Genomic DNA, 11,565 nt, shown 5'->3' on the forward strand with positions numbered 1-11,565 from the left:
TTTTTATAAATATTTTTGCATTTGAGTAGAAAAAAAAGGGGAATATTTTTGTACAAATTCCCTTCGGTATTTCTGCTCACTTTATGCTCTCTTTTCGCCTTTGGGATGAAATATATTTCAATTTTCTTGCCTCCACTGAATTTCACAGATAAAATTGAGCAATTTTCTAAATCGCATTGTGCATTGACATATTCCAAGTGATTTAACAGAGAAATATAGAACAAATGAAAAGTAAATAAAATTAAACTTGCCGCCATTAATTCTTAGAAGTATGAAATTCCCAAATGTGCCCACAGATTTGAATGCATACATACATTCTGAATAAAATTACCTCTGACATAAATCAAATATTGCACACGGCTGTGCATCCAAATTCGCTAAATTCGAAAACAAAATGACCTCAAACTTTTTAAGTTACCAAAATTGCTATTTAACAGCAAAAGCGCGAACTCACAGGAGTGGTTGGGCAAATGAGCAAAAATGATGGGAAAAAAAAAAAAAAAAAAAACTAAAAAAGTAGAAATGAACAAAAAAAAGGAAAAGAGAAAAAGAAAAAATAAACAAAATATCAAAAGAAAAAAATTGGTAAATAAAAATAAATGAAAATCACACTAAAATCACAAGAGCACAAACATTATCTATTAGAAAACGAAGAGAAATAGCAAACCGTCGGCAAAGCATTAAGTATGCAAAGGCAAAAAGTGAAAAGTACGCCCGAGGGACGCTCGTAATATTCACCGTTACGTTGACATGCGCTCTTCTCCACCTCTCTCGTTCACCTCAAGTAACCTGCGAATATTATCCAACTCTTAGTGAAAAGTTCGCTGGGCGTCGCAGCGTGTTTGCCGTCACGTTGTATTCATTTTCGAAAACGAAGGTAAACGTTTAAAGATCATCTATAATCATTTACATAAGTATAATATTGCCAGGATAACAGCAGTTGAAGCACGAAAGCGTATGACAAGCTGAATGTGGGTTACTAAGCACAAGGAGTTCGGCTTAATCTTTGTGAAAAAGCAAAACAGCTGCGCTACGGTTGGCAGCGGTTACTCCAAGGTGTTGTACATTTAGCTAATATTTCTATATAAACGTGTGCGTGTGTGTGTGAATGGTGTATTGTGCAAGCAGATTACAAAGACGGCGATGTAAAAGAGAATATAAAAACTTAGGTACGTGCCGAAATCATAAATTGTAAAATATGTGGTTATGGAGACGAGTATGTGTGTAAATATGTATGCACCATATAGTGTATGTGCATGTGTTCTCTGAAAAAATATACTTAATATTATACACATATATACATAAATATATTACTTTAGCGTAGTTGAAGAGTTAGTTAAGTAAACGCTAATGGGATATATACTGTCCTAATCGCTGTATAGTGTGACTGATTTGAGAAACTTAAATGAAAATGTCTCAGAAACACGAGTTAAAAATTTTGAGTTAAAAAAAGCTTAAATACTAACTCGAGTTTGTGGCGTAAACTCGAGTTTAAGAAACGAGTTACGTGTTTAAGAGGATATCATGATTAAGAAAGAAAATATATTATTACGCTAAAGTAAAATATTACATTTGGTAAATAAAAAATCGTTTTTAAAGATTAACTCGAGTTTATCTAGAAACAAATTTAAAAGAGAGTTACATATTTAAAAAAATCATGATTGAGGAAAAAATATTACGTTTAAAATATTAACTTGAATTTATCGCGTAAACTCGACTTAAAAAAAAACGAGTTACATGTTGCCGAAGAAGTCATAATTTTAAAAAAGTGATAAGTTTAAAGACTAACCTGAGCTCACGCGTAAACTCGAGTTTAAAAAACCGAGTTACGTGTTTAAGAAGAGATCATGATTTAGAAAAAAATATTACGAAAAAGTAAAATATTTCGATTGCAAATAAAACACCGTGTTTAAGGACTAACTCAAGTTTGTCGCTTAAGCTCGAATTTAAAAAAAGGAGTTAAATGTTTAAGAAGAGATCATGATTTAGAAACAAAAAACTATAATGAAGTAAAACCTTTCATTTAAAAAACTCCAGTTATATAGATAGTGTTTAATGCCCTCCGTAGGCTTTAGTTGATGGGTTTTAACACGAGTTTAACTTATTCACTTGAGGAACAAATATTAAATTAAAGAAAATTATCTAATTCCAAACATAAAAAATTTTGTTTCAAAGCTATACGTAACTTACATAAATTTATAGAATAACATTAACTTACAAACTCGTGTTCAAAAACGTTTTACCTCCATAAAATAAATTGTTTAAGAATAAAAAGAGTTAAGCTGAAGTAACATTTTTCTTATTGAAAAGTATTGATTTATAGAAAATATTTAATGGTAAAGATTGTTTCCACGTATTTAAACTTGAGTTTAACGTTCTGAGTTTATATTGAGCTAAAGGAAAATGTTTCCTTTCATATATTTAAAATCGGAGTTTAGAGCTAACTCGAGTTTTGGTGCTCATAAACTCGAGTTTCAAAAAGGGGTTTATCTATTTGAGAAAAAAAGAACATGTTTAAGAAGAAAAAGAGTTCAACTGAAGTAAAATATTTAATTAAAAAACTGCTGATAATAAAAAAAACTCAAGTGAAGGTCTTTTTCTCGGGCTTAAACTCGAGTTTGACATTCTGAGTTCAAAAACATATATTGAGTTAAAAGAAAATAAGAAAATATTTGCATGCATTTGAAATCGTAGTTAAAAAGTAATTCGAGTTTTTGGTGCGACTTAAATTCGAGTTAAAAATGCGGTTTATGCTTTTACGAAAAAATAACATGCTTAAGAAGAAAAAGAACTTAATTGGAGTAGAATATTTGGCTCGAAAAACTGCCACTAATAAAAAGTGCGCATGTGCAGATTTTTTTACGGATTTAAATTTTAATTAGAGGCTGAGGTGTTTGAAAAGAAGAAGAGTTAAGCCGAAGTTAAAATTTTCAGTTGAAAAGTAACTTATATTTAAATATGTTTTAATAAGTTACACTGGGAAGCCTGCTCACCCGGATTTCTAATAACTGCAATATGTGTGCGAAAGCGTGAAGTTTTGTTCCGTCTAATGGTCGAGTTTAGGGTTATTTGTTTGAGAAAAATGATGCATTGAAGTAAATTTTTTTTTTTTTATTATGAAGTATTCGCTCAATAAATACGAACGGTGTTGTATGGTTAACTAGAGTTAAGGGCGTTATCTGGAGGTAACATAAAATCAGTACTCTCTGAAGGCACTCGATATAGATTTCCAATATTTTCAGTATTAGTGTGAAATACCAAGTATATGTTGCGCCACAAGTTTAAGGTTCTGAGTTTGTGAACAAATGTTTAGCTGGGGCAAAATGCTTCGTTCAATAAACTCGATAGTGGACGTTATGTAAGATCGGTGGCAATTTAAAGAAAATATCTGGGAGATTTTGGGATTATTTCCACCCTTTTTTCAATCGATTTTCAAACGAAATTGTTGATTAGTCAAATCTTCTCCCAAAAAGTACATAAGTTCCCTTCCAACTCATGACCCAAAATTAAATAGTGTTACCCTTGTAACATGAGTAAATCATGGGATCTAAAGTGCAATATCTCACCTTGTGATTTTTTAAATTTCGCTCAGCACCATTTGTCTTGCAATTAACGCATTCTTGAGCATTTTTCACGCTGCACACTTATTTACATTTTCCAGGTAGAGCGAAAGAAATGCTTCAGCTCTTAATTTTTGCTTGAATAATTGCTTTGCCGTCAAGTTGACGTGCCACCTGGCCACACCTCGGAAGCCACCTAAAATCCATTGCATTACACCGTCTACTTAACACTGACAGTCTGCTTCCGTTGCTTTTGTCACTTTTCTCCATTTTTTATAGACGCGTCTTCTTCTTCGTTACTTCTGCCTTGGCAAAAACTTTTTGCTTACCGTTGTTGCAGTAAAAAAAAAAAAAGTGCACTCTGCGCTCTGTGCGCGTCTGCTGACTGCATTTTGCTCGACGTCTTTTCGCGTTTTCCACCTCTTTGTTGTATTATCGTTTTATGTGGCATGTAGCAGCATTAAATGCAGCAGTCAACTGAAAAATTGCGGTTTTCTCAAGCGACTCAACGTGATGCGATTTACCGCACAACAAAACAAGTAAGGAAGGGCTAAGTTCGGGTGCATGTCATCACGGTGTTAAGAAAATATTATATACCGAATTTCATTGAAATCGGTCGAGCACTTCCTGAGATATGGTTTTTGGTCCATAAGTGTTCAACGCCACGCCCATTTTCAATTTATAAAAAAAGCCTGGATGCAGCTTCCTTCTGACATTTCTTCCGTAAAATTTAGTGTTTCTGACGTKTTTTGTTAGTCGGTTAACGCACTTTTAGTGATTTTCAACATAACCTTTGTATGGGAGGTGGGCGTGGTTACTATCCGATTTCTTCCATTTTTGAACTGTATATGGAAATGCYTRAAAGAAACGACTCTATGTAATTTGGTTGACATAGCTATAGTAGTTTTCAAGATATGTACAAAAAACTTAGTATTGGGCGGGGCCACGCCCACTTTTCCAAATATGCCCCTCCCTAATGCGACCCTTTGTGCCAAATTTTATTTTAATATCTTTATTTATGGCTTAGTTATGACACTTTATAGGTTTTCGGTTTCCGCCATTTTGTGGGCGTGGCAGTAGGCCGATTTTGCCCATCGTCGAACTTAGCCTTCTTCTGGAGCCAAGAAATACGTGTACCAAGTTTCATCATGATATCGCAATTTTTACTCAAGTTACAGCTTGTACGGAGGGACGGACAGACGGACAGACGGAAGACGGACAGGCGGACGGACGGACAGACAGACATTTGGATTTCAACTCTACTCGTCACCCTGATCACTTTGGTATATATAACCCTATATCTGACTCTTTTAGTTTTCGGACTTACAAACAACCGTTATGTGAACAAAACTCTTTAGCAACTTTGTTGCGAGAGTATAAATATGAACACACAAACACTAGTACTGCAGTAGTGTGTGCATATGTAAGCTTTCGAAGAGTGAAAGCTCGTGCGCCAAAAACGAGTGGCAGCGAAATTTTTCGAGCAAAAGACTTGTAAAGTGTCAGTTGAGTAATTAAAAATATCTTATGTATGGTTTTTGTAAGTGTAGGAGTAATTATATTTACCTATATATGTGTGAGTTTATGCTGCTATCAGCGCTCATGGTAGAAATTGGTTATTTATTGACTTAGCTTTCATCATATACTATGTAAGCGCTTTGTGTGCGCGTTGGCGGTAAGTCAATTGGCGTTGTTGTTGTATGCACATGGTTGTTGCGGGTTCATTACAACACTCATACGGTATATAAAGGGGAAGCTTGTAAGTAGGTACTTAAGTAGTGAAGTGGATAAACATATCAAATGCAGCTTTGCAGGCAAACTAACGGAAGGGTCACCAAGGGAGCGTATTCGCTTGCTCATGATTAAATAATGTTGTGTCTCCCAAGGTTCGTTGACTTTTCAAGCTTATTAGTCGATTAGTTGGCAGTTTTAAGAAGTCTGAAACTATGAGCTTATTTTTACAAATTATCTTTTCCGGAGGAAATTTAGGGAAGTAAAGCTTATAAGGGAGTGAACATCAGACTGCATTTGATTATAGAAATTGCTAAATTGCGACAAGTTCTAGTACAAGTTTCGGAAGCATGTATGGTCCGTTATTCACTATTTGTATTATAAAATGCTAAAAGACAACACAACTACTTTTTTTGGAATATATACGATTAAGCTGACAGAACTTTGAAGAATAAAAATCGTGGCGTGTTTTGTTTGGGGAGGTCCGACTTTTGAGTGAGAAGATTCTTTGAAAAGCATTTTTTGTTATTGATTGTACATCACATAATGTTCCCAAATTAGTTTTTCGGTATGGCACTAAGGCAGAAGACAGACCTTTTCAAATCGAGCTTAGCATGTGTTTAGTTACACATAAACAAATTAAGTTAGGTATCTCCGACATTTATTTGAATTGATTCGTTGACATTTATATTTGGCATTTATGAAATCTATCAACAGACGACCTAAAACCCCACCGTCCTTAGAACACTTATATGTCTGACTCTTAAGTGGGTTACTAAGTTCTTTTTTTCTTTTCTTCCATTCAGTTCTGCTATGGATGTGTTAACTACTAAGGCCTTTGGAGTTCTATCCATCCCTTCCGCTATTCCTTCTAAATATAGTAATAATGTGTGGCTGCTGTCTGTATTGCGTGCAATTGAAAGTGTCAATTTCTTTGACCTGCATTCAATTTTGTCTGGTTTATTACCGTAAACTTATTTTACGGACTCTGATTTTAATGGAACGATACTAATCTTTCATTATATCAGATTTCAATATCATAATCCTCGCCGGACTAGTGAGGAAGTGGGAACAAGAGCTATACCGCGGAAGTTCAATTTCGTACTAATTAATTGTTGCAGAGGTTCTACTAAAAATCATATCTGAAGCTTTCTTAAAATAGCTTAAGGTCTTGTAGGAATAACGGCGAGAAACTTTAAGTCTACTCTCTTCATTTCTCAATTTAATTTTATTTTATTATGCCAGCCAAATCAGTTAAGGCTATCCGCATAGCAGTATGGTATATGATATGCGATTTAAACTAGAGTTTAAAAGCATGATACTTCGCTTCTATTGGGAAATCGAAAAAATATTTTCGTATTTTGCCAATAGATGTTGTTGCATTCGTATATCTCCAGTGCTACCAATCATATTATGTCATACCATATAGTGTTGAAAAGGCTAGATTTTAGGCTTCATTTAACCAAAAAACTCGGAAACAATCATTTGTTTCTGTCAATGCAGAACGAACTCTCTTAAAGGAGTAAACTTGGTTTCACTAGAAGCCTGTAAAATTTACTTCTCGCGATTTTTTGCTGAGAAACGATAAAAGTTTTACCCTGATGGAATAATGTCTCTAGCGGAAAAATAGCAGCAAATGAAAATGCTAAAAAAAGTTGAAGTTTGATTACCAATACGAAATATACGACTTTTAACTTTATTTCGCCTGGAACAAAAATATTTTAGGTTATGAAGATGCAACTATGTTACGCGACATGAGTTCGCCCAGAATGTCAAGAATATGCTAGGCACGTGGAATATTTTGGAAGTTGAAGCTTCTATTAAACTCAGAGTTTCTTAAACACCAGACACATAACTCGAGTTTATTTTGCTCGCGACTTTTTTATAAGGTGGCAGTGACATCACGACCTCTATATATTGCTTATGATATAGAAATTTAATAATGAAGTATTTATTAATTTTTCTTGAGAGTAATTCAAGTACAAGTTAGATGCCAAATATGGGCTTTACGTTTCATTGACTAAATTTTCTTCTCAGCAGCGGCGGAACTCTACTATATCCATTTTGGCGACTACAATGTATTATTTTTATTTGAGATTAGCCTTACAATAAAGAAATTTAGTTTTTTCGTTACTTTACCCTACTTGCTAAGCTTGTTCGATACACCACACCCACTACGCGGAGAATCTGCTAGCCCTGTGAGAATATAGCAGTAAACAAAGTACTCCGACTGAACAGCTTCTTTCATATTAAATGAAAATATTCTATTCGAAAGGCAAATCAACCTTTGTCTAACACTATTTTTAGAAAAATAGAAAAAATTGTATTTATGAAACTCGCATTGATATCGGGAGTAACCCTCTGCTCGACAAGACGACTACTAGTTGGACGTGAATTTAAATATTAGGACATAGTTTGGTGAAAAATTTGGTTTAGTACGCACCGACTTCATGATCCCACTTTTCATTAGGGAAGGAATGATTAGAGTGAACATAGAAAAATATGGTTGGTAATATGACAAGAGGAGGGTTGTACTGCGATAGAATGATCTACTGCAATACAAAACTCTAAAACAATAATTGATAACAACAACTAATATTTTACTAATGAAGCATATAAGCTCACATTATTTTTACAACATTATTTACGCAGCATTTCAGATTTTCCGCGCGACCTGCGAGTGTAATTTCTGCTGCTTCAACACTTTACTTACTTTAGCGAAAGTCAAAAAATATACACTTAGTGGAGCATCTTAATATCATTTTTCTCTTTTTTTTTTTACTTTCTTTTTCGCTATTTTGTTTTATTTTTCTCAATTTTTATTATATTTTTTGTTGCCATCTGGCAGCATTGTGATAATTAATGACGCTAATTGGAGTGCTGTGCAACCGCAGGAGCATTGTTGCTGTTGCTGCTATTGTTGTCGCTGTTCAAGCAGCTAGTGATTATGATAGTTGTGGTGAATATCGAAGGAATGAACAGCAATTCACACACGCAGCAGCGCGTATATGAGGTGGCAGTGTATTGTGGTAGCATGTTTCATGTTGCATATACTATAAGCCAAGTGCTGGCACGTGAACTAATGAAGGAAGCTAAGCGCGCACGGTTGGCGGTGGTTTTGGCGTTGTTGTTGTATCGGTGTATTGGCTGGCGGCAATCGCATAGCGGTGATAATGAAAAGGTGGACCAACAACCGCAGCGTGTGGTCAAAATGAACTGTGGCAATAGCAGTAAAATTATATCAGTTTATTGGAGCGTTGCAAGTGCCTATTGCTGTTGTGACTAGCAAATCGGTGGAATTTAACTTGAAAGTGAGGTGTGGTTGGTCAAGCAATAAAAATAAATAAATGCGTTGGGAACACATTGAAATAAAATTAAAGTAGAGGGAGTGTTAAGTACAAGGGAAAGAGACTGGACTGGATGGGTCCATATTGGTTCTTGATAATTCTTATGTTCAAAAGTTTGTATTACTCAGAAGGAAACGTAGGGAAGTTATGCTTGCCGAAATTCAGCATCGATTATTATCGAAAACATCGCTATAGTCTCAAAATATATTATTTATGTCGGACCATTATAGCTTTGCTGCCACGGAAGATTATGTTTGTTCTTGTTTAATTAAGGACTAATCGAAAGTTTTGGGTTTCAAGTATAGACCAAATTAAGTTAATAGGATGTACGTTTGCAGATTAAGGTTAATTACCAACAAAGAACTCTGAACATATTTATATAATATGCTAGACAATAGAATGACTCTTGAAGTCTGTAAACATACTCTGTAGAATGGAGTGCTATCTCCGCACCTATAATTATTAGTGATGAATGAACTGTTAAGGAACCTCTCAAAATATTGATAATGCGGACGAGAATTGAGTATCGCAAGCGAGGTTGAATCCGACGAAAATGGATCTGCTTGTGTGTACTAAAACATGCCAAATCTCTTCAGAGAGGTTCCTTTCCAATAAATGGGACACGACTTCTTCTCTAGCGGCGCATCAAGTACCTAGTGGTAGTTTTGAATAGCTAACTTCTGTAGAAGCGAATTGTAGAAGAAAGAGCAAGAGTGTCTTATGTGGAAGTTGACAGATGCTTGTCACAACATGAGGGCTTTCGGTTTTTCGCATACATTAGTGGTAGACAGTGATTGTAAAACCAATACCGAAAGCCAATGGAAAGGGTCTAAGAAACAGTCCAACGGCGATTCTCAAACCAGTGCTGAACTTGACACACATAGATCTCTTAGCTGAATATTGCGCTGCAAAACTAGCGAGACGACTACTAGTTACAGGAGAATATAGAACCATAGGGCATATATGTAGCTAGGTGGAAAATAGAAGTTTGGCAAGCATCGCCTACGTGATCACATTTTTCACTACAGAAGGAAAGATGAAAGTAAGTATAGAAAAGACATATCATAGAGACATGATACCACTTTTTATTAGAGAAAAAAGGATCAAATAGAAACATATGGTTGGAAGCAAAACAAGCAGGGATAAAACGATGCACTGCAATGCTAAACTAGAAAAATAATGTGCAAAGCGGTTAACCAGAAGCAGATAGAAGGAACTGTTCTATATTTCCTCGTTACAGATAGTTAGACAGCGGCGAACAACTGCAGAAAGGAATAGATCAAGATGACTGCAAAAAATGTCAAAAGCAGGGAACCCGCATATCAATGGATCATATTTCCTATTCCGCGTTAGCAATGCGTCAATTAGTGGCATCCGGAAGGAAGACTATTTAACTGTGAACCCTTACATAAAGCCCACTGAAAACAACTGTTCACTGTTGTTTAAAGCCTGGAAAATCAACAACGGATCAGATATTCACCTGCTTTCGACAGCACGAAAAGGAGCTGCCTCTATGTTGCGCTGTGTGAATTTGGTATCTCCACAAAACTGTGTAAACAGACGTTGAGGAATACCAAAAGCGCCTTCAACATCGGAAAGCACCTCTTCAAGCCGTTCGATACCAAACGTGGTTTCAGACAAAGCGACTTCTTATCATGTAACTTCTTCTGTCTGTTCCTGTAGAAAATAATTTGAGCTGCAGAACTTAATCGAGCAGATGAAGATTGTAAGAGTGTACAGCTGCTGGCGTATGCTGATGATATTGGTATAATTATCCTCAAAACCCGGGTCCTTAGTTCTGCTTTCTCCAGACTGGATAAGGAAGCAAAGCAAATGGGTCTGGTAGTGAACAAGAGCAAGACGATATATCTCCTGACAACACACAAATAGTCGTCGCACTCGCGACTTGTTTCCCACGTCACTGTTGAGAGTCATAACCTCGAGTTCGTAGATTATTTCTTCTATTTTGGAACCCACATCAAGGATATATGGTAGACAATTTAGTAAATTATTTAATGCAAAAAAGTATTATTTTACAAGTTAGTTATAAGTCAGTTGTTTTATAATGAACTGCAACAATGTTGAATCTTCACATTATCATGTTCTCGCCCTCTACCTATTTCTTCCATTCCACCATTCAATTTCAAACATTTTAATTATGCACGCTGCTCTCTTTAGCCACAATTTGGTGCAAGTTGAAGTACGAAACACTTCGCGCTACAATTTGCATACTTTTATTAGCGCATTTCGCAAGAGCTTACAAGTTTTCACATAAATATATTAATTAGACTTATTAGAGCCGTAGAACAGAACCGAAACACGCTTACACTATTTGCTGCAAAATTATTGGTGCATGCTGAGGCAATGGGGAAGTATAAGTATTTAAGTCAGCTTTTTCTAGTTATCAGTGCATATTATTTTCTATATTTGTCTTCTTCTTCTTCTCCACGTTATTATATTTTTTGTTTTATTTGGCATTAGTTGCAAATGCATCGCTTGAACAGTGTTTGAATTTTCGGCTACCGCAGCCACAACCAGTTCTGCTTTCGATTTCATTGTGAAAATATCCGTTGCTGTGAATTGCAAAAAGTTGTGAATTTGGGTGCGCGAAATAAGTGAAAATAATAATTTCTTTGTTATTCCTCGAACTATTGCTAACTTGCATTGCAACATGAGATTTCACTCTGTTTATTGAAAATGCAGCATAAATTGTGGGAGTAGAGAATGGAAATTTTCTGTGATTGAAGTGCAAAAATGAAAAGTTCCCACAAAAATAAAAGTGTTACAGAAACAACAAAAACATAATATGGTTTAAGGCAGAAAACTAAATACGCTGTGGTATTTTGTAATTAAAAAGTAAGTGGCCCAAACGTTGTTGAAGGGGTCTTAATTAGTTTTCGGAGGAGTTATTAATAATATAATTTTTA

The 11,565-nt window shown here is 35.3% G+C and overlaps 2 protein-coding genes across 2 annotated transcripts in view; one reads left to right on the forward strand and one right to left on the reverse strand.

The window, feature by feature from the left end:
* Positions 1-11,565, reverse strand: part of LOC108967787 — a 291,336-nt gene that overhangs the window by 166,656 nt on the left and 113,115 nt on the right. The window lies entirely within an intron of this gene.
* The window catches only part of LOC108967929, a 107,940-nt gene continuing 107,500 nt past the window's right edge, over positions 11,126-11,565 (forward strand). Inside the window, exon 1 of the mRNA XM_018931630.1 lies at positions 11,126-11,494. The gene's annotated coding sequence lies outside the window, so the exon portion shown is untranslated. The remainder of the gene's footprint in view (positions 11,495-11,565) is intronic.

The sequence above is a fragment of the Bactrocera latifrons genome, unplaced genomic scaffold (assembly GCF_001853355.1).
Source record: "Bactrocera latifrons isolate USDA-ARS-PBARC rearing strain unplaced genomic scaffold, ASM185335v1 scaffold_2, whole genome shotgun sequence".
Lineage (NCBI taxonomy): Eukaryota > Metazoa > Arthropoda > Insecta > Diptera > Tephritidae > Bactrocera > Bactrocera latifrons.